At 37.9% G+C, this 22,474-nt stretch overlaps 1 protein-coding gene and 1 non-coding gene across 5 annotated transcripts in view; one reads left to right on the top strand and one right to left on the bottom strand.

The window, feature by feature from the left end:
• PRMT3 (protein arginine methyltransferase 3) overlaps positions 1-22,474 on the top strand; it is a 136,696-nt gene that overhangs the window by 95,286 nt on the left and 18,936 nt on the right. The window lies entirely within an intron of this gene.
• LOC128566101 (U6 spliceosomal RNA) lies at positions 695-801 on the bottom strand. Its single transcript, XR_008374397.1, has one exon. It is a non-coding gene; the product is annotated as a U6 spliceosomal RNA (small nuclear RNA).

Here is a 22,474-nt window from a genome sequence, read left to right as displayed (position 1 = left end):
GACAAAAAAAATTTTTTTTTTCTTCTGGGTAGATGCCTAGTAGTAAGATTGCAGAGCCAATTGGGAGGTCTAATTTGAGTTCTTTGAGGATTCTCCATACTTCTTTCCAAAGAGGCTGTATTAGTTTGCAGTCCCACCAACAGTGTAAGAGTGTACCCCTCTCTCCACATCCATGCCAGCATCTGCAACTCTGGGACTTTGTAATGTGGGCTAATCTTACTGGGCTTAGGTGATATCTCAGTTTAGCTTTTGGTTTTAATTGGCATTTTTCTGGTGATTAGGGACAAGGAGCATTTTTTCAAATGTTTGTTAGCTATTCGTCTGTCATCGTCAGAGAAGACTCTGTTGATATCTCTTGCCCAGTGACAGATGGGATTGTTTGCTCTTTTTTTGCTGATTAATTTGAGTTCTCTATAGATCCTAATTATCAAGTCTTTGTCAGACTCGTAACATGCAAGTATCTTTCCCATTCTGAAGATTGTCTATTTGCTTTAATTGTTGTGTCCTTAACTGTGCAGAAGCTTTTCTGCTTAATTAAGTTCCATTTCTTTATTTTTGTTGTTGCAATTGCCACTAAAGTGGATTTAAAGCAACTAAAATTAAGAAAGACAAAGATGGTCACTTCATTCAGGTCAACGTAACAATACAACAAGAGGACATTTCAATTATAATCATTTTTTTCTTTTTTTTTTTTTTAAATATGGAACACTTCACGAATTTGCGTGCCATCCTTGCGCAGGGGCCATGCTAATCTTCTCTGTATCGTTCCAATTTTAGAATATGTGCTGCCAAAGCGAGCACAATTATAATCATTCTTTTAAGATCTATTGCTAATTCCTCAAGCCACCTGTGATTGTTCTTCAGTTGCTTTTGTTTGTTTTGATTAGTTTGCACTTACCATTTTCTTCTCATATTTTATAATTTCATCTTTTATGCTAGACATTGTATGAAAGAATAATACAGGCTAAAGTAGGTAATATTTTTCCCCTAGAAGAGTAGTTCCCCGGGTCGTTAGAATGAGGGGCTGATCCCTTTTATCTGATCTGAAGTTGAGCTGGGTCAGGGCTAAGTATCACTTTAGTCAGTTTCCAGTGTCTTTTTTTTTAAGCGACAGAGTTTTGTTTTGTCACCCTCGGTAGAGTGCTGTTGCATCACAGCTCACAGCAACCTCCGCTCTTGGCCTCAGGTGATTCTCTTGCCTCAGCCTCCCAAGTAGCTGGGACTACAGGCACCTGCCACAACACCCAGCTATTTTGTTGTTGCAGTTTGGCCGGGGCCGGGTTTGCCGCCACCCTTGGTATATGGGCCCAGCACCCTACTCACTGAGCCACAGGCACCGCCCAGTTTCCAATGTCTTAAGCACAGAATCAGCCCCCCAACCTACCCCTTCTTGCCATGATCTGGAAAGGCCATCACATAAGTTCAGGTTGTAGTTCACTCCAGAAAGGAAGGCCAAGTCAGGATATTTATGAGATTTGGGGGATCTAATCTTCAGCAGGTCTTTCAATGTGGAGTGACATTGACGGGAAAGGGACACCATGACCTAGCAGTGGAGAATTGAGGAGCTGATTTCAAAGTGAGTCTTGAAATGTAAACAGTAGTTCAGTCCTCTGCTCTTGAAAAGAGGGTATTTACTCTCCTGAGGGTTAGTTGAGAAGTCTTCCCTTCAAATAGATTTTCTTTAGGTACCTGAAACAACCAACTTCTGAAAGTTTCTAGGATAGCAGGGGATTGAAGGGTAAAGCCATGTTAATGGTAACAGTGAACTGTGTGGTCACAGAGGGTTTTGGTTTGGGAGAAAACATCCCCTCTTGCCTTGCAGCACAACCACCTGCTTCATCCACCTCCTCATCAGTAGCATGAGGGAGAATTAGTTTGCAGAGGGACCAGCTCTGCCTTTTGGGCTTCTCCAAATTGCAGCACACCATACACTCCCAGCCTGTCTATTAAAAGTTGGCTAGCAGCTTTCTCCTAGCAAAGTTCCTGTGCAACAGCATTTTTGCTACTTTGTCCCTCCTCTTGGCCCCACCAGCATGGGGCAGATACCTTCAGGCATAAAAGCCACTATTTGTTAGGATTCTTTCCTCTCTGGAAATAATTTAGATTTCTTTGCATCCAAGGATTTTTGGTAATTTTAGTGAAAAATGATTGCTTAGTTTATCTTTCTTTTTTTTTTATGTCAGAGTTACGGTCTTTTTGCAGCTCTCTACATCCTAAGTAGAATGAATTGTTTTTTTAAAGCCCAATCCAAAAAATAAATTTGGGCCTGCAGTTTTGGGATTTTGAACATAAACAAAAGTTAGTGAAATAAAAATAAATTGTATGTTATCTTCCAATTCGATTTCTTCCCTTTTTTTTTAGTGATACATTTGGTAAATGATAGATGTTTAAGAACCATCAATGTTTAGCTTTGTGTGGACACAAAAACCTTCATTTAAATTTTTTTTAAGGCTAATGCAGTTGCTATTAAAAGAAACTAAAATGTTTACAATTTTAACTAAATAATTCCTTAGTCATAATCCTGTTTTCATTTTACTTTTTACTTAAGCTTTAAATTTTTCTAATGGCCTAAGAAAAATCTTCAAGATGAGCCTATTTCTTTGTAATTGTGTTCTTTAAATCTTCTTTTAAGGCGTCTAGAAACCCTCTGACAGTAGAAACCTACTAACCAGCAAGCTCATTTCTGGGTATTAAATCAGCTCTTAGTACTTTTGTTGTATAAATTGACCTAATTTTGACCTTGCAAAGCTAATCAGCTAAAGAAACTAATTATTAAAACACATCTGTGCTGCTCAGAAATAGTAAGATTTGTGTTGAACTTGCATCATAGATTTTAGTGGGACATCTGGTATATATTTTAATAGGTTTCATTAAGTAGATTTTATGTCTTGGGGGAGATAATTTCTAATTATGTTATTCTACCTCTATAGTCAGTTTTAGGTTTCTCCTTGTCTAAATGACCATATGATCTAGAGCATGGTCCTAAACTTTCTATTCTTCTCTGAAAACTGAACCTTAATAGTTGGGTGAAAACACTTAAATCTCTTCTTTTATTCTCAGGAAATGTTCTTTAGTATGTGCTAAAAGCTGTAAGACATGTATTCATGAGTCATTGATAGGTGAGATGGATAATAAAATTCACCCAAGTTTCAGTGACATCCTCGAGTGAAAAAAAAGTTCACCCTGTGGAATAATAGATAATTTCAAAGAATGAGAATTTCATTATGGATGATAAAGGCATTTGCAGTTACTGAAGAAAATGTTCATTCTTTTAGTGATGCAAACTGAAAAATTCGAGAAGAAATCTGAGGCATTTGCTTCAAAACAATTCCACAGCAAAAGGGAAGCAGAGAATAATCAGATGAAGTAATTATGCCAGATATTAGTGATTATTGAACGTAGGTTATGTGATAGGTCCTCAGAGTCTCTATATTTGTTTGTTTGAAATTTTTCTTAGGCAGATTTTTTTTTTTTAAAGAATCTTGTCTACTGTGGCTCAGTGAGTAGGGCGCTGGCCCCCTATACCGAGGGTGGCGGGTTCAAACCCAGCCCCGGCTGAACTGCAACCAAAAAATAGCCGGGCTTTGTGGCAAGCGCCTGTAGTCCCAGCTGCTCCGGAGGCTGAGGCAGGAGAATCGTGGAAGCCCAAGAGCTAGAGGTTGCTGTGAGTCCTGTGACATCATGGCACTCTACCAAGGGTGGTAAAGTGAGACTCTGTCTCTACAAAAAAAAATAATAATAATAATAAAAAAAAATAAAGAATCTGTCTAATGGAAGTAATCTAAGAAATACTTGAAAGTGATGAAGGAAAGGTGTTCCTCTTAGCTGAAGCTTTCTGTGTGTAGCCCATCAACCCGCCATACTTACTGAGTGGAGCACATGCCTACCCTGTATCTTAACTCCTCCGTCTTCACACAACAGAAGTGTGTTCTTATGTTCGCCAGAAGACATGGGCAACAGTGTGTGTTGCATCCTTCATAAAAGCCCCAAACTAGAAATCAGTGCAAACATTCATCAGCTGTAAAGCAGATAAGTAAATGTGGTATATTTATGGAATGGAATACAGTAGTGAAAATAAAGATTGAGCTTGACTATACACCGTAACATGGACAAATTTCATGAGAAGAAGGTTCATGGAAAGAAGGGAGGGAAAACCAGATACAGAAAATTTCCAATATTTAAATTTCAGAAACAGGCTAAATTAGTATATGGTGATGGACAGAATAATGATAGCCTTCTGTGGAGAAACTTAATGATTGGAAAGGACATGATGGAGCTCCCGTAGGAGTGGTCTATCTCTTAATCTGGGTAGTAGCTATACAAGTGTGTTCACTGTGAGACTGAACTGTATCTCTAAGATTTGCTCACTTTAGTAAAACATTATTTTTTAAAAATCACCATGGCATACTACATACTCATAGAAAGGTAGAGAGTTTTTATCTTTTTTTTTTTTATAAAGAAGAAAATAAGGGAGGGGGAGGGAAGAAAGAGAAAGAATTATGATTTTATTTATTTTTTTATTTTTGCAGTTTTGGCCGGGGCTGGGTTTGAACCTGCCACCTCTGGCATATGGGGCCAGCGCCCTACTCCTTTGAGCCACAGGCACCACCCCGAGTTTTTATCTTTCATAACAACCTGGAAGGATTTAGAGAACATTCTCCTAAGTATCACAAGAATGGAAAATCAAGCATCTCATGTCCTCAGCTTTAGTTGAAGCTAGTAGATTAACAACCACAGGCCTACATGAGGGAAAAACTCAATTAAAATGAACAAGGGGGTGTGGTAAGTTCCCACCTCATGAGTACAGTGTAGGATATACGGCATACGGTGTCCTGGATGAAGGACACAACTACAACTTGCACTTTACCTTACAAAGGCAAACAATGTGACCTAGTCAGATGTACTCTCATATTAATACGAAATTTAAAAAAAACAATTCTCATATGGCTATTCAATTCAATAGTTCACCAAAAATGTCTATTTGGTGGTCAGTAGACTTGATGGGTACAAGGAACTCAGGGAAGACTAGCACGGCTGGAGCATAGACCATAGGGCTGAAAGAGGCAGTGAGTCATTCAGAGCATTTAGCACCTTGTGGTGTTTGATCTTTTCCCTAGGAGAGTGGGAAATAATTATGATGTGTTTTAGAACAGAAAATTATGGAATCAGAAGGTCCTTTCAAAAACTCATGGCTGGGATATGCGGAACAAATAGAAGATCTCAGGGGATGTGGAAGGCCATTCTAGCAGCTCAGGCAGGAGTTGGCCGTGACTCACACAAAGGTGGTTTTGGTGGAAATGGAGAAAAGTGGACATATTCAGGCATCATATAAGAAGTAAAATTTACAGGACTTGAGGATGGATTCAATAATGGCGGATGAGAGAAAGAAAAAACAGATGACGCTAAGGTTTCTTACTTGTAAAATTTGAAAAAATCAACGGTACTATCTTAAGACAAAGAACACTGAAAGAACATGTTGAGAGGTGAGGATCAGAAGCTCAACTAATAGTATGTTGAATTTGAAATGCCTTTCAGGTATGCAACTTGTGATATCCAGTAGGGAATAGAAATAGAGTCCTGGGGCCTGTCAAGTGGGCTTGTGACATATTTGGTCCAGAAACATGAGAATCAAAGGACATTTTGTGGAAGGATAATTTGAAAATATCCCCCCAAATATGCTGACACTAACCAAGCGTTTTATGCAATTGTAAAATTACATAAATCTCTCTTGAACTAGGATGTATTTTTTAATTTACGCTACTTTTTATTTTTTGAGACAGAGTCTTACTTTGTTGCCCTTGGTAGAGTGCCATGGTGTCACAGCTCACAGCAACCTCCAGCTCTGGGCTTAGGCGATTCTCTTGCCTCAGCCTCCAAGTAGCTGGGACTACAGGCACCGGCCACAACGCCCAGCTATTTTTTTGTTGTTGTTGCAGTTTGGCCGGGGCCGGGTTCGAACCCACCACCCTCGGTATATGGGGTTGGCGCCCTACTCACTGAGCCACAGGCTCCGCCCTTATGCTACTTCTTGAGGCTGTTAGGTTCTGAAAGCTTATTTTTTAAAGCAAATGCAACGGAGTAGCATCTTAGGCAAATTAACTGTAAGCATTCAGGTAAAAAAAACAATCTGTGAGAGAAATAACAGTTCTAAAACTAAACAGTGCAGATGATTCTGCCCTCCATTTTATTTGGTGAAGTTGTGCCCCGCAATGAGCATAAGGTGGGAAACACGTGGGCCATGTCTTTAGTAGTTAACAGCTTCCACATGTTTTTCTCTAGCGGGAGCATCTTGCTAGACTTCATGTGACTTTTGTCTTTAAACTTCTGTATTTTCAGTACAACAGGGCACTCTTCTATCAGCCACCAAAGAAATGGTGATTTGTGCTATTACTTGAAGAACTAGTTGTATGTAGTGTTGAACTTATTGAGGGATGGTTTGTGTTATTATTATTATGGGTTCCAGTATACCACCTTATTAAGACATTCTCCAAGGTAATTCTGATTGTCTGAGATTTTCTTCCTGTGTGACGTATCCTCTACATAATATGTAACACTATAAAAGAACGCTTTGTATTATTAGTTTATATTTCAATGGGATTCTGTTTAGTTACAGTATTTATTATATTTAAAGTTCAGGTTAAGACTGTGCTGTCAAAATTTACTTACATTTGATCCCCTTGTATCCTTTATTTTTCCAACTCCGAGTCTACAGCCTTCTAAACCAGGCCCTAGAGGATTTTAGCCGTTTTAAAATCTGTACTTCTTCAATTCATTCTTTGTGGTTAGTCACTTTTCTGCCTACTTTTATAACCTTGTTGGAAACATTACCATTAAGAAAGCTTAATTTTTTTAAAAGATGTGTTTTTTTGTATTAACTTTGAGGTATATGTTTATTGCATAGAATTATAGGAGGAATCACCTATAATATTTAAATTCTCATTTAAACCTAGGCAGAGAGAATGCAAAAGTGCACAGAATTGGGAGCCCTGAAGTTGAGTAAAGTAACTCTCAACTCTAAGTTCATAGAGTTGAGATTCATATGCCTGATCCTCTTTTGAAAGCCATGCTCTTAATCTGTATTTTTAAAAAGGCATTAACACTGATTCTAAAGCCTCCAATTGTTATAAAAGGATTGAAATCTCAGATTGTTCTAAAATACAGTTTGAGTGGAATCTTGAAATTTTTAATTACATTATAATCATTTAGTTCTAGATTGGTTTAGGTTTGTGCTTAAATCCGCAATGTTTTGAGGACCAGAATAAGTTATGAGGGAAATAATTACACTCAAGCTAGACTACAGTATCTATTCCAAGCATACCAATAAGCACAAAACTGGTTTATTTATCAAATAATCAATAAGAGTGACTTGATTAGGGAGAACTCCCCTGACATCTGTGAACTTATCACAGAGACTGCCAATTAGCATTATTAGAGTGTGATAATAAATGAGTTTGACCAGGTATTTTCCTTTTAGATTCAGGTAGTTATCCCTGGAATAATGACCTATAAGGAAGAAATCTCAGTTCAGATTTCTTTTAACGTAGGCCCTGACAGACACCATCATGAATCTTGACATTCAGATCTTTCTAAAAGCCCTACAATATGTAATGTTTCCAGACATCGGATGTGTGTGTATGAAGTAACAGGCAGAGATTAGTCTTCATGGAAAGAAGAGTCAAGAATCTAAAAAATTTTTGTTATATATGCCAGATGGCTCAGAACTTACTTTACAATTATTGGCCAAAATGAGTCTCTTTTTCTCTTCTAGAAGACTGAATAAGAAAAGGACCAGTCTTGAAATGGAAGGAGTTTTCTGAAAATCAATTGTTTTTAAAACGTAAAAATAAAATCAAAGAGGAAAGTTAAGTGGTTAGATTTCAGCTTTAGAACAAATGGGCCTGAATTGACCAGTAAAACTTTAGATAAGGTATTTAACCTCAAGTCTTTTTTTATCTCACAAATAGAGATAATAACTCCAAGACCTGCCTTCTAGGTGTTACTTTGAATGCTGAGATAATTCATGAAAACATGTACCACTATGCCTGGCACATAGAAAATGTTCAATAAAGGCTCCAATTACTGTTTCTGTTCGCTTTTCTGTCTTGCTGTATTAAAAGGTTGTTCTTGTTTGTTTGTTTGTTTTAACTTATATTTGCTTATGGGAATTTAAGACTGATTTTATAGTTGGAATTTACTTATTTCATGGAGATTGAATAAGTCTAACTGAGTTCCCTTTCAAAGACCAGGTTCTTTATAGGCAAAGGTACACACTGAAAACCTTGAGACCTCTATCCGCATACCTGAATATCTGATAGTGAAATTAGATCTTTCAAAATGCTGCATTTTTGCAAATAACCTGCTTCTCAAAGCAAAACTACATCCCTTCTGCCCATAGTTTTACAAAGAGTCATGTTTTTAACTTTAGATCTCTAAGGCAGTGACTTAAGTATGACAGAATGTCCTTTCCATCAGCAAGTGGTATGTCCTGGCAGTCCCCAGAAGCTGCACAATAGTGTTCAATCGGATTTCTTTGTTTCTCTTCTCCTTTCTTTCATCAGCATCCAATCCCATGGATATGGAATAGGCCACACTGAATTCTGGGGCCCCCAAAATGTGAGTCATTGTCTTATCCAGAAGCATCAGAGACTGCAACCAAAAAAACACTTGAATTTCTAAACTTAACTAGTGTAATTGCAAACGGCAATTCTTTGAAAAATGGCAAATTCTAAATGAAAAAATGTAAATGAGTACTTGCAGATTTTTAGTTCCTACACCACATATTGGATGTATTATAGAAGGACTTAGATGGTGGTACCCATCTTTTTACCTCCCTTTTCAAAAGGGGGAGGACAGCCATTTGTTTCTGGAAAGTTAAGATATGGCACATCTTCAGTCTATACCCCTAGCCCCTTTTACTGCCTGTTTCTTTCAGTGTTCTACCTCTTGATAGAGCTCGATCACTTCACCAGAAAAGTGAGTTTTAATCATTTTCAGCTTCAAACATCTTAAACAGTCACTAAACTATTTTCCTTCCCCCCTCACCCCCCTTCTTGATTCGCAAATTCAGTACATCTGCTATTCTGTTCAGGTGGATGTGTGCCGTCTTAAAATTAAAAATACAATGTTTACTTAACCCCTGTGCTATTTTCTACCATTTGAGGAACTAAGAATGGAACATAAAGCCTCTCTCATGGGTAGGTTTTAGGGAACATTGGAAACAGCAGGGAAAATGGAATATCAGGAAACAGTAATGACTGATTTCAAGCAGTGAGAAACCGATGATATGTGAGGGAGCAGGAGGAGATAAAAAATTCGAGAAGCACTGGGCTGCAAGACTGTTGGAACGGCAAACAGATGCAAAACAGTACTTTTTAAGACTACTTTTCATTCAACAAACCTGTTTTGAATACTAATACTATGTGTTAGCTTCTGTGCTGGGCATTATGAATACAACAAAGAATCAAAATGTAGTCACTGACCACAAAGACTTTTGTTTAGAAGGAGAGGCCAAGATACAAATAGGTAATTGTAATAGGTGTTTTATAATAGAATTTGACACTCTTACTTTTCCTTGGTAATCCTGCTTATCTTCAAGGTTTTACCTTAGGCATGGCTTCTCCCAGAAGGCCTTCCTTATACTGTATGCATTATATTAGCGGGGAGTAATTAACTGTACAGATGTCAGAATATTTCACTGAAATAGTCGACATCTGATAGGAGTTTTGAATAGAAAAAATAGGAAGTTGTCAGTGAAGCATCATGATTTCTTTTTCCCAAAGATTGGGACAGGTTGAGCATATTATATCATTTTATCATGTACTCAGTTAACAAATCTTAATTTAGTCCCTGAGGATTCCAGGCTATTTCTTCCCTTTATGACTGTGCACAGTTACTTTCACCATTTAGATAGAATGCCCAGGCATCGTGCTTAGGCATCGATGATACAGAGGTGAACTCAGAAATGGTGAGACTGCCCATATGGACCTATAGGGATCTATAATTGAACAGAAGACGCCGAACAAAAAGCATTACGAGTATGGTGAGTTTTATTACAGGGAGTGCAGGAACATTTAGTGGGTGTATTAATCTACTCTGGGTTTAAGGCAGGCTACTCAGGGGAAATAATATTTAAACTGACACTTGATAACAAAGAGTTAAAGAACTGGGGGAGAGCAGGAGGGTTTAGATAGGAAACATATGGAGTGAAGAACCTGCCTCCTGTATGAGAGGTCAAAGACTGAAAATAAAAGATTATTCTGAAATGTGAATGAAAGAAAATGGGAGTCCAGGTTCTGTGTGGGCACCATTGGCCTTTATTTCCACCCGGGTGCGGGTGAGCTGAGCTTGAGAAGGAAGGCAGAGCACATGGGTAATGGTGGATGGGGGTTTTAAAGGTCGGAAGGGTGGCGGTTGTACATTCCTTTTCCTGGGTGGGACATCTGTCGGAAGGGTGGGGGTTGGTCCATTCACCTTTCCTAGGTGGAACTTCTGTGGAAGGGTGGGGGTGGGGTACATATTTGGGCGGGTCCCCCCATTTGATTCTATGACTGTAGAGGTAGGTATATGTAAAATGGAGTGACCCTTTTCCAAAGAGCTATAGGAACTGAAAAAATACACTCTCTGTTTGAATGTATCAGAGGAGGTGAGTTAGTAAAACACTATCAAATAATGACTCAGGAAAGGAAAAAATCCAAAGAAATGAGACTGACATTTGGGGCTGCTTTTGCCCTACAGGCCAGTGCAGAGGAAGCAGCTAATAGACTTCCATAGCCCTTTTGACAGCCTTAAGTTGGTAGAAATACAAAGATGGGACCTTTATAATTCCCCAGTGCTTTTCATTAGGACCCTAAAAGACTGCTTTCCAAAATAGGGTAAACAGTGGTAAATGAGCCCTTGCATGGACTGCAGGCTAGTCAAGTCATGTGGGTAGCCTAGAAAATTCTCAAGCCATGATATTGAATTAAGATCTTGGTCTCTTAGTACCCCCGCATTCCTTGCAGAAACAAGGAAATAATCTTTCTAGAAATTTATTATAGGTCTCAAATGATTTCCACAAGCAGTTTTTCAAATACAGTGTTTGGAACATAATCAAGGGTTATGAGTCACACAAGGACATAAAGCATGAGTCAAGAACCGGTTAAAAGAGTAGGCAACAAAAACCAAGATCTGGGTGCTCCAGGAATTAGTTACAGCAGACATGGATTTTTAAATGACAACACTTACTAAGTTCAAGGAGAAAAGAAATTGCAAATCTTAACAACTAGAAATATTAAAAAATAACAGATTTGAAAAAGAACCAAACATTCTAAAACTGAATTTAAACACAAGTTTAGCAGCAGCATACAAAGGATCAGTGAACTGAAAATTAGGTTAGAAGAAAATGTCCAGAAAGAAGCAAGGAGAAATGCAAGGATGAGTCAGAGGGAAGGGCGAGTGATACAGAAGATGCAGTAGTTTAATGAGAGGCCCAAGGGAAGGGTGGACGAGAATTGAAAACTATATTTAAGGAGGTGACATCTGAGAATTTTTCAAAACAGATGAAAAACAGGAAGCTACAATTTAAGAAGCACAAGATAAATTGAATACTATAATTTTAAAATCCATCTATTTCTAGGTATATATTCAAGAGACATGAAAGCATATATTCATACAAATGCTTCAGAGAAGCAATTCAAATGCTCATCACCTGAAGAATGATAAACAAAACATGGTATATATATATAGTGGAATGCTATTCAGCCACAAAAAGAATGAAATACTGACACATGATACAATGTGGATAAACCTTAAGTACATTATGTATGCTAAGTGAAAGCCAAATCTCAACCAGCCACATAATGTATCATTTCATTTATATGAAATGGTCAGAAACAATAAATCTATAGATGTAGACTGGATGAGGGGAGAATGAATACGGAATTTCTTCTGGGAGAGGCAAAAATGTTTTCTTAGTTAGATTATAGTGATGGTTGTACAACTCTGTCTATATTAAACATTGAAATGTACACTTTATTTTAAATGAGTAAATTTGTATGCTATGTGAATTATGTCTTAGCTTTACATGGGGAAAATAAATTCATAGTTAGACACACCCTAATAAAACTATAGAAACTATGGTGACATCATCATTGTGCTGAAAGAAAATAAATAACTACTAATTCTGAAATACTACCTGACTAAAAATACAGCCAGTCCCCTGGTTATGAACAAGGTAGGCTCTGTAGGTTTGTTCTGTAAATCGAAACAAGTATATTTACCTATTACCTATGAGAGCCTCCATTTCTAAGTGCAAGTCAATGTCAGTCATATATTTGTAACTGGGGACTTAACTGTAATAGCCTTCATTCTTGTGAGTTGTATGTAAATTGGGTGTTTGTAACTTGGGGACTGCCTGTTTTAACAAGGCTGAGCACAGTGGCTCATGCCTATAATCCTAGCACTTTGGTAGGCATAGGTGGAAGGATTGCTTGAGGCCTGGAGTTGAAGATCAGCATGCAGGGATCCTCAAACTGCGGCCCGCAGGCCACATGAGGCGGTGCAATTGTATTTGTTCCCGTTTTGTTTTTTTACTTCAAAATAAGATATGTGCGGTATGCATAGGAATTTGTTCATAGTTTTTTTTTTAAACTATAGTCCGGCCCTCCAACGGTCTGAGGGACAGTGAACTGGCCCCCTCTTTAAAAAGTTTGAGGACCCCTGAAAGAGCAAGACCTTCCATCTCTACTAAAAATAGAAAAAAAGTTAGCTGGCTCATGCCTGAAGTCCCAGCCACTGAGTAGGCAGAGGCAGGAGCACTGCTTGAGCCCAGGATTTTGAGGTTGCAGCTGTGATTACACCACTGCACTCTAACCCCAAGCAACAGAACGAGACCATGTTCCCCCCCACCAAAAAAAAAAAATCCAAAAGATTTTCAGATAAACAAAAAAAGAGAAAAAAAATTTGTCCCAAGAAACCTAATGTTAAGGGGATACTGAAGGATACCTAGGCAAACAGAAAATGATTCCTGATGGAAGGCCAGAAAATCTGGAAGAGAGAAAGATTAACAAATGTGTGAGTGAGTACGCACCTGTAGTTGTACTCCCAAGTATATACCCAACAGCCATGAGTACGTTTATTCTCCAAAACTATTGAAATGCCTGTCTGGCACACTGGATAAATCGTACAGTCACATATACCTTACAGCCATGAAAATGAACAGTCTCCAGCATCATGCAACAACATGGGGGAATCTCACTAATCCTATTTAGGAAAATTAGCTAGATGCAGAAGGCTACATGAGATATGATTCTATTTATTGAAGAATAACAATGGGGAAAACTTTGCTCTTAGAAATTAGGATAAGGGTTATAGTTTGGGGGCTGAGGCGCCCAGGGTTGGCTAGATGCATAGGGGGTGGGAGGGTTCAGAGATGTTCTGTTTCTTAATCTGAGTGTGGGTTTCACAGATTTTTTCAGTTTGAAAACTCATCATGTACACCTATGTGTAATTTTTTTGCATGTACATTACATATTAGAAAGTTTTTCAAGTGTGAAAATTTCAGTAAATTTCAATGAATATTGATTGTATAAAATCTTTTTATTGCTATGAAGACATGTAGGGTAATTAAGGCATATGAAATATCAATTTATGAAATGTCAGAGTATGTCAGAAAGTACCTGTGTTTTAGGCTCTAAAGAGATCATCCTTTTTGCTTTCTAAAATCACTTTAATAAGCAATTTTAAAATTATAAGGGAGCAATCTAAATAAATTTAAAAGGCGTTTTTGTTGTTAATCTGGGAATGTACTAAGTATATCAAAAATGAATTACCTTGAGTTTTTCAGTAAAAATGCCCCTTTTTTAGACCTATTATCTCTTTTACTACTTCCCACATTTCTTGGTCTATTTTGAAACAACACTCAATCTGGCAGGATCCCTGGAGAGGTATGTGGCACTTAATGTGCATTGTTCCCTAGAGGAATCAGGAAAGAAAGAAATGATAGATTTTCTTGTGGGATGAAATAGAAAATTAATTGAAAAAGGAAGAACCCATAATTTAAGGCATAGTTATTATTGGGAGGAAGTCATAATAAAATTTGTGTTTTGTTGATTTTGTCTTTGTAAACACCAATTATCACTAGCAGAGTTCATGCCCTGTATGCGGCAGCTTGGATGGCTTATGTTTGAATTTTCATCTTGTTGGTTTATATATGATAATGTAAGCTATAAAATCATTTTTGTGCATTATTTGCTTACTCTTTCTTTGCTTGCTTCAGACTCAACTTGGCTTTGGGTTCCATATTAAGATTTTGAAAGAAACACTTCAAGAAAAAATGAATTGTATTTTTGTTACAGTGATTCTGCTGCATGGATTACAAGCACTCTATCTCCATGCTTGGATAAACTTCATCAAAAGCACATTATCCTCCTCCTCCTGTAGCCAGCTGCCTAATTGTATCTGCTGTAACCACACACTGTTGGAACATGATACCAATGGAGAACAGAAATGATAAATTACTCCCTGCAGGTGATAGTGATAATGATAATTTTTAATTTTCTTCTAAGGTCTAGCCTGTTCTTATTTCATTGGCTGCCATCCTATTACATATACACATGATGTGTCCTCTTTAAAAAAATAAAAATGCTCATCACACCAAAATACATGAGAAAGCAATTCCTTTTTATTCCAAAATAATGTTCTTCAAATGAGCATGTATCAAAAGAACTGCTTTTACATAGGGAATAAACAAGCAAAATGTGGCTTAAAACAGATAAATGGTTTAATTTACAAAGCTGTGGGTTATTGTCTTCCTTTTGGTGAAAGTTACAAAGAAGAGATAACAGCTCATTCTGAAACTGTATTCTAATGCTTAGGAATATTAAAAGTGCACAGTAAAGCTGCACACTTGTGTTATTTTCCTTTGTGCCTCAAAGGAAATATGGAAGATTGTCACCAAATGTCAAGAGTGATCAAACTATCCCCCAAACTCACTGCATGCATTTATTTTCCTTTCATTCTGTTTTCTTCTATCAATGTTGTTTTTGTTTTATTGTTACTGATTTGCACCATTCTCCCTTCTCTCAGTCTAAAGGGCTTTATAACTAAAATTTTTCTAATTGTGGTGTCAATTCAGTGAAATCTTACTTGTGACCTTGCCTTTGTAGATTAACCCAGCTCCTACAGATATTTGATTTTAATGCTTTTTTCTCCCAGCTATTCTCATTGCTCCTGACAAGATATATATGTGGAAGAAAGGAGAAATTTATTCTGTGGTCAGCTTTTTCACCTATCTGATCTTTTTCAAGCAGATGTCAAGTATAGCTCCAGTTATTTATTGCCATTGCCTATTAGTTGTCATTCACAGTTTCCCATGGTAGTTGTTTGTTCTTATATTTGAATGACTGCCACAGAGAGAATGTAAGTTCATTGAAATTACCTTTTAAGGGCGGCGCCTATGGCTCAGTCGGTAAGGCACCGGCCCCATATACCGAGGGTGGCGGGTTCAAACCCGGCCCCGGCCAAACTGCAACCAAAAAATAGCCAGGCGTTGTGGCGGGCGCCTATAGTCCCAGCTACTCGGGAGGCTGAGGCAAGAGAATCGCTGAAGCCCAGGAGTTGGAGGTTGCTGTGAGCTGTGTGAGGCCACGGCACTCTACCGAGGGCCATAAAGTAAGACTCTGTCTCTACAAAAAAAAAAAAAAAAAAAAAGAAATTACCATTTAAAAAACCTAAAGATAGGTTGTCAAAGGGATGATAACAAGGTGGTGAAACTAGAATTGAAAATATGAGCATGTTTATGCTTCCTGGTTGAAATAGTTCTGTCCCCAAATTAACTGACATATTTGGCTATGTCATTATCCCTTATTTTTAAATGACTTTTCAGAAATAAGAACTAGTAGTTTAGTTTATATGACTGTGGGTTTCCAGTTCAAGGTTTTTTTTTTTTTTTCTTTTTCCTAATCACTTAATTATTAAGAATCAGTGTGGAACCGTGCCTGTGGCTCAGTGAGTAGGGTGCCGGCCCCATATACCGAGGGTGGCAAGTTCGAACCTGGCCCCTGCCAAACTGCAGCAAAAAAATAGCTAGGCGTTGTGGCAGGTTCCTATAGTTCCAGCTACTGGGAGGCTGAGGCAAGAGAATTGCTTAAGCTCAAGAGTTGGAGGTTGCTGTGAGCTGTGATGCCATGGTACTCTACCCCGGGCGACAGCTTAAGTCTGTCTCAAAAAAAAAAAAAAAAGTGTGGTACACCTATAGTCCAGGTACTCTGGAGGCTGGGGTGGGAGGAGCCCAGCAGTTCCAAGTTCAGGCTGAGCAACATAGTGAGACTCTTTTTGTAAAAATAAAATCAAAAAGAATCACACTGGAAAGAAGAAGGGGGAAAAAGAAACCCTGTCCTTTTTTTTTTTTTTTTTTTTTTGAGACAGAGTGTCACTATGTTGCCCTTGGTAGAGTGCTGTAGCATCACAGCTCATAGCAACCTCAAACTCTTGGGCTTAAGCGATTCTCTTGCCTCAGCCTTCGGAGTAGCTGGGACTAACAGGCGTCTGCCACAACACCAGGCTATTTTTTGTTGCATTTGTCATGGTTGTTCAGCAGGCCCAGGCCGGCTCGAACCCGCCAGCCTCAGTGTTTGTGGCCAGCACTCTACTCACTGAGCTACGGGCACCACCAAAGCCCTGTCTCTTTAAGGGACATTTAGATTTTGCTTATTTGAAGTCAGATACCTGTTTTAAAATCAGAAACTCTCCTTGTTTTTTTTTTTTTTTTTATTAAATCATAGCCATGTACATTAATGCAATCATGGGGCACCATACACTGGTTTTATAAACAGTTTGACACATTTTCATCACACTGGTTAACAGCCTTCCTGGCATTTTCTTAGTTATTGCGTTAAGACATTTACATTCTACATTTACTAAGTTTCACATGTACCCTTATAAGATGCACCACAGGTGTAATCCCACCAATCACCCTCCCTCCGCCCATCCTCACCCCCGTCCCCTCCTTCTCCCCCTTCCCCATATTCTTAGGTTATAACTGGGTTATAGCTTTCATATGAAAGCCATAAATTAGTTTCATAGTAGGGCTGAGTACATTGGATGCTTTTTCTTCCATTCTTGAGATACTTTACTAAGAAGAATATGTTCCAGCTCCATCCATGTAAACATGAAAGCGGTAAAGTCTCCATCTTTCTTTAAGGCTGCATAATATTCCATGGTGTACATATACCACAATTTATTAATCCATTCGTGGATCAATGGGCACTTGGGCTTTTTCCGTGACTTAGCAATTATGAATTGGGCTGCAATAAACATTCTGGTACAAGTATCTTTGTTATAATGTGATTTTTGGTCTTCTGGGTATATATACCTAGTAGAGGAATTATAGGATTGAATAGCAGATCTATTTTTAGGTCTCTAAGTGTTCTCCATGTTCTCCAAACATCTTTCCAAAAGGAATGTATTAATTTGCATTCCCACCAGCAATGTAGAAGTGTTCTCTTTTCTCCACATCCACGACAACATCTCTGGTCTTGGGACTTTGTGATTTGGGCTCATCTTACTGGAGTTAGATGGTATCTCAAGGTAGAGCAAGATCCACTTTCAGTTATGTGAATGCTGTCTGATGAGTAGATTACCACACCATTTTCAAGCCCAGGTGAATTCTTCCTAACTTCACGTGGCTTGCTTCCTCCTTAGTGTGTGCCTTGGAGCTGGTTTACCATTACTCTAAGCCAAACCTTGTTAGGAAGTGAACTCTGCTTGAGGAGTCAAAGATAACAATGATGCGTTTCAAAGGGAACTGTAAAATAGATGCAGTTTCATATTTTCCTTCTTCATAGATCCTCTTCAAATGTTCATAACCAAAATTAACTATAACTTTCACTTTTGTTTTTTTCTTATTTTGTCTTGAGGCATAGTAACTTTTTTTTTTTTAGTTACTCACAACTATCCATTATTTCTTCCCCAGTGTTATCTAGAGGCTGGAGTTTAATTTTTTTTTATTAAATCATAGCTGTGTACGTTAATGCAATCATGGGGTACAATGTGCTGGTTTTATATACAACTTGAAATATTGGAGTTTAATTTTTAACTTAAATTTATAAGTAATTTAGAACTGTCTTCCAGTCCTCAAATCTTTATATTCTTTATATTCTCAAAACTTTTTTTTTTTGGAGACAGAGTTTTATTATGTTGCCCTCGGTAGAGTGCTCTGGCATCATGGCTCACAGCAACCTCAAACTCTTGGGCTTAAGCTAGTCTCTTACCTCAGCCTCCCAAGTTGCTAGGACTATAGGTACCCGCGACAACACCAGCTATTTTTTGCTGCTGTTGTTGTAGTTGTCATTGTTGTTTAGCAGGCCTGAGCTAGGTTCAAACCCGCCAGCCCTGGTGCCTGTGGCCAACACCGTAACCACTGAGCTGCGGACACCAAGTCTCTCAAAGTTTTTTTTTTTTTTTTTTTTTGCCGGGCTGGATTTGAACCCACCACCTCTGGCATATGGGGCTGGCGTCCTACTCCTTTGAGCCACAGGCACCTCCCTCAAAGCTTTTTATGTATGTTTTCATTTTATCATAAACTCTGGCATCAGTCTGTTTGTTAGGACCTATATTCTGTGATTATAATTCTATAATTGATCAACCTTATTTGTTGTCAGCCTGGTTTTTTGGTGGGGGTGGTTAACCGGAGTTAAAACTATAATGTTTCTTTTTGTGTATTTTATACATTTCAGACTCAGGTCACATTTTCTGATGATGTTATAAGAGCCTCTATTAAACCCAAATTTGGTGTATACTACATATTAGACACTGCCCTAGCCCCTGTGGGAACAGAGATAAGTGACTTTGGAGGGAAGTCACTAACACTAAGGGAACAGAGAAAATGGTAAAAGTTAAATTGAATGCCTCTCCGTGCAGTATTATAGATGGAACTTATTAAGTATTGTTAAAAATAACTTTTCACCAAAGTTGCTTATTTTTGTTGGAATTATAAGTACAGGTAAGGACCAAGAATATGAATACTCCAAAATCCGTCTCCTACTATCAATAGCATGGTGAATATCTTTCCAGATATATACATATATGTATAATACATTCACGTTTCCACAACATACAACATGTGCCCATAATATACACACTGTTTTTCGAGCTGATTCTCACCTAATAGTATGCCTGTTTTTCCAAATCCATACTTATCTAAAGATTAGTTTTGATGACCAAATGGTGTTTAAAAAAAAAACCATTTCTTTACTCATTACACTTCTTACTCCAAATGTTTGGGTTTGACACACCAACAACCAATTCTCCAGTTCTTTGCAACACCAACAGCATGTCCTAGATTTTGATTCACGCTATTTTATTTAGTGCTGACATCCCAGGTTTAAGGGCTCAGACCGACAGTACTGCTCCCCACTTCAGATAGCAAGAGCAAGTAGTGGGTCCCCAGATTACCCACACTGTGTCTGATTTGGCTCCAAATCAGGGATCTCGCAACCCTCTCAAGATTGTTGATGACTTATAGAAATCAGGGAAACATTTCGCTTACTTTTGCCATTTTACTATAAAGAAAAGTGTAAAGGGTACAAGTAATCAACCAGATGAAGAGGTGAGGACAAGGGGTGAGGTCTGAAAGAATCCCAAGCGTGGGAGCTTCTGTCCTCAGAGAGTTGGAGCGTCCCCACCCTGCTGGCACAGGGATGCTTTCCCCAGCCTAAAAGCTGGTCCAGACTAGTCATTCAGAGTTTTTATGGAGGCTCTGCTACATTGGCATGGTTAATTAAATCACTGCTGGTTGGTGATTAGCTTGATCTCCAACCCCTTTCTCCTCCCCAAAGGGAAATGGTATAGGGCTTTCTTCTCTGCTAAATAGGTCAATAAGCATTTTTTCACACACTTAGAAATCATTTGATTTTTTAAATATATTTTCTTCTTTGTCTTGTCCATTTCTTTTAGTATATTGTTTTCTTATTAATTTGTAGTAGCTTAATATACAAAAGACAGCAACCTTTTGTTATAAATTTCTTCCTTGTGTCATGCTTTAAAAACTTTTCCCCTTGGTAGATTTTATAAACACTTGTATATATGGTGGAATCTCATTCTCCCTCACTTCTGTCCCCATGCCTCTGCATTGATTTGTGATTACAGGTGTATGCATTGAAAATCCCACCAGACGTGATTAGCCTTAAACAATCATTAAGTATTTTAAAGGAATTTGGAGTGGAAAATGTAGCCTTTTTGATTTACGCAGCCATTTACAATTACTGTTGTCCATCGTCCTTGCTGTCCCATGTCACCTTCTGCTGTCATTTCCCAGCAGCCTGAAGAACTTCTTTGAAAATGTCTTCTAGAGGAAGTCTGTTGGCAATGAATTCCTTCAGATTTCCTTCACATGAAAATGTAGTTTGCTGGGCGGCGCCTGTGGCTCAAAGGAGTAGAGTGCTGGCCCCATATACGGGAGGTGGTGGGTTCAAACCCAGCCGCGGCCAAAAAAAACCTAGTTTGCCTTCATTCATAAAGATATTATTGCTGGATATAGAATTTTAAAAGATTTTTTTCCTTTTCAAATATTTTCCCATCTGTACTTCCAATTAGGTTAGATCACAGATTCATGAGGTTCTATGCTTTTTTAAAAATCTTTTCCTCTTCTTCAAATTGTATAATTTCTGTTGCTTTATCTTCAAATTCATTGATTGTTTCATGTCATCTCTATTCTGCTCTACAGCCCAGGGAGTTTTCAATTTGTTACTGTATTTTTCAGTTCTACAATTTCAGTAAGGTTTTTTTTTTTTTTTGTGGTTCCTATTTCTATGCTGAGATTTCTAGCTTTTGATTCATTTCAGTGTGTTCTTTCTGTTACCTCATGGAACATAATTACCACTGCTTTTAAAACCTTAGTCTGATAGTAATAGCATCTGGGTCATCTACAAGGGGGCATCTGTTGAGAGTTGTTAAATTTGCCGCCTTCTTTGTATGTTGAGCACGTTGAGATTGTATCCCAGATGTTGTACACATTGTGTTGTATAGATTCTGTGTCTTGTTAATAACCTTCTGAAGAATGTTGGTGTTTGTTTTTAGCAGGTAGTCAAGCTAGTATAAGTCCTGTCTCACACTGCCCGGTCTAGTTATGATCTCTAAGCCTTTGTTACCCCGTTTCAGGACACTCCTGTATATACATACATAGTTAGAGATTAGTCTGAGATCTTTACTGGTTTATCAAATCTCAGTTCTCTAAGCCTTTACTTATTTCCGATTTTTCCCATGCATGTTTTATTCTGGGGCTAATCCTGAGACTTGTCCAGTGATTCAAAGTTTAGTTCAGTTTTCTTAGCCTTTGCTGTGTTGGTTCAGGTGTTAGGCTGAGACTTGTTAAGTGTGTATGGAGAATTGGGGCATCCTCTTCTCTAGCTCTCCATATTTCTCCTGCACTCTCCATTATTTTTCAGAATTATAAACTAATAGTTACAGCCTAATTTGGTTAGTCAATGAGCTAATAAATTATACTAACTACATAATATGGCTAGCTGTATTTAAAAGACTGAACTAGCCTGAGCAATGTAGCAAAATCCCTTCTCTGCAAAAAATTTTAAAAGCCAAGTGCAGTGGTAGATGCCCATAGTCCCAGGTACTTGGGAGGCTGAAGGATCACTTGTGCCCAAAAACTTGAGGTTGCAGTAAGCTCCGATTATGCCACTGCCCTCTAAGCCCAGACAACAGAGCAGAACCATGTCTCAAAAAAATTAAAAGAAGATACAAAGATCAGAAAATTTAATTTGACTAAAATTTGTTGAGAACCTGTTGTATAACACAGTACTGGGAAAGGGGTTTAGAAATATGAGCTCCATGTAGGCTCTGCTCTTAAAGTTTAGTCAGATAAGGCTATATGATATGATAAGTCATATAGAATAATATATAGTAAGCACATTGACCCAGCAGATACTGTGTACCGTGAACCAGGCCCTGCTATGGACACTAAGAATATCGCGATGAATGAGAGGCATACAGGAATAAATTTAAGAGAATAGTTGGGTTACTCTGTAGAAAGGCATTGTAAGTATTAGGAAATCAACTGAAAAAAAAATTATGCTTTAAGAATTAAATTCATTAACTACATGTCTTCTATGATCTGTAGCTTAGTGTACATTGCTTTATAATTCTATTTGGCAGAATTATTAATAGTCTATCAATTCTCTCTTGGCATCTAAAATTTAATGAACCCCAAGGTTAAATATTGAATTTGGTTTGGTTTTAATCTATATTAACCCTATAAAAATCAATAAAACTTCATATTCTTAACAAAAGCACCAGAATATATGGACTTTACAGTAATTTTTCAATAATCGATGCCGTGTTTTTAACACTTTAAGCTTAACTTGATGCCAGTTTTGAAAATACATTAACTTAATAGTGAAAAAGGAATGGTATCATTAAAAAATCAAAATTATATGTTTATCTGACTCTGTCAATTTCTTTTGGATATCTTTTTGTACTACCACTG

The sequence above is a fragment of the Nycticebus coucang genome, chromosome 14, assembly GCF_027406575.1.
Source record: "Nycticebus coucang isolate mNycCou1 chromosome 14, mNycCou1.pri, whole genome shotgun sequence".
NCBI classification, from domain to species: domain Eukaryota; kingdom Metazoa; phylum Chordata; class Mammalia; order Primates; family Lorisidae; genus Nycticebus; species Nycticebus coucang.
This window is presented reverse-complemented; position numbering and strand designations above follow the sequence as displayed.